General features: G+C 47.9%; 1 pseudogene; it reads left to right on the top strand.

Moving 5' to 3' along the window:
- Positions 1-635: 635 nt before the first annotated feature.
- LOC116082935 lies at positions 636-716 on the top strand (annotated as a pseudogene).
- Positions 717-1,539: the final 823 nt, after the last annotated feature.

Below are 1,539 nucleotides of genomic sequence, written 5' to 3' on the forward strand. Positions count from 1 at the left end.
AAGTTTTGCCGCTGTGTAGTGGCTGTTCCTGGGAACTGTTCCTTTTTAGTAGCATGCATCTGTTTATTTACATCTGTTCTTGGATCTACTTAGAAACTTTTATGGGAGGAAAGTAGAGGCTAACAGGTTTAGGCACTGAGCCATGGGCTTCTTCTTCCTCACTTATACAATGCATATTTCACCACATAAGATGACTCTTAACACAAAAGAGCCTGTATACCTGTGAGCAGATGTAGTAACAGGAGCTTGATTTCCTGAAGACCTTTTTTTTTTTTTTTTTACTTTTTAGTGAGTGATAGGAAGGCTCGTTATGAAAATAAGGAAAGCACAGGTGAGGTTTCCACAAGATCCCAGCACTCTTTAAAATAGAAACACAGGAAACTGCCTCTTGCACAATGCCTGTCAATCCAGAGCAATTCAGGTTCCATGTGGAAATGGGGCATGGTTTGTTTTATCTGATTCTTTGTGGTAGAAGCAACTCTACCAAATAAACTTGAACAGTTCTCCACTTTTTATTAAGAATTGGAAGCATCTTTTAGTTCCCTGAAAAAGTTTTCTGAGGCCATAGCTCTAGGGGAGGGGGATGTTGATGTTGTATAGGGCTGAGAAAAGAGGCATTAAAATGACCATAGGGCCCTGCCCCCATGTCACATGTTTGTCAGTAGGTGGCAGAGAGGAGACAGGCTGGGCATCTGAGTGATTAGTAACCTAACATTCCCTGACAAGAAGTGAGCTTTAGATGACTACCTGGCACCTACCACCTGACTGGCTCCCAGGGTGGGGAGCAAGCCAGAGACTAGAAGAACTCCAGGTAGGAGTGAGCCTGAGACAAATGACCCTCACATAGGGCTTCTCAGTGGGCCTTGGGGCAAGGAGTGAGGACAAGACAACCAGACCAGTGCCATGGAGCCAGGAAAGAGAGCTAACCTGAGATGACCACCAGTCCAAGTCCACACAGGCCTAGGGGACAGACCATGCCTGAGATCACCCATCTAGCGCTATAATTCACGAGCTGGGTTTAGCACTCCTGAGAACACTCCTGAGATGATTCCCAGGTACTCAGAGACCGCCTGCCTCTACTAAGAGGAATAAGTAAGCAGTGGAGAAATGGAGAGAGAAATAAGAATGTGAGCACAATGAGAAGAGGTGGAGTTGGGAATGGAAGGATAGTGAGGAGCAGCCTGATGTGTGTAGCAACGATCTCACCTTGGACAGTGGTGGGATCCCGGTCTGTGCTGCCACCAGAGGCCATGTCTGGTCTATAGCCCTGCAGCAGCAGGGGTCTTTTACTACTAAAATCCAGACAGACTTCTGTGGTCTGGACTGCCACCTGGGGACATGTTGATGTCTGAGGGCTGTGAAGAACTGGCCCCAGCCCTAGCCAGCTGCAGCACTCCCCATCCACCATCTGCAAGAACATTGCTGGCATTGTGGCTGAGTTGACCCTGAGGACATAGGTTTGGGAGAGCCAGCTCTGCTTCTCCTCTTCTGTTCAGTGGCACTGGTGAGGGAGAGATGTCCTCTTCTTCCTTGTCCCTC

Source organism: Mastomys coucha, unplaced genomic scaffold (assembly GCF_008632895.1).
Source record: "Mastomys coucha isolate ucsf_1 unplaced genomic scaffold, UCSF_Mcou_1 pScaffold7, whole genome shotgun sequence".
Taxonomy (NCBI): Eukaryota; Metazoa; Chordata; class Mammalia; order Rodentia; family Muridae; genus Mastomys; species Mastomys coucha.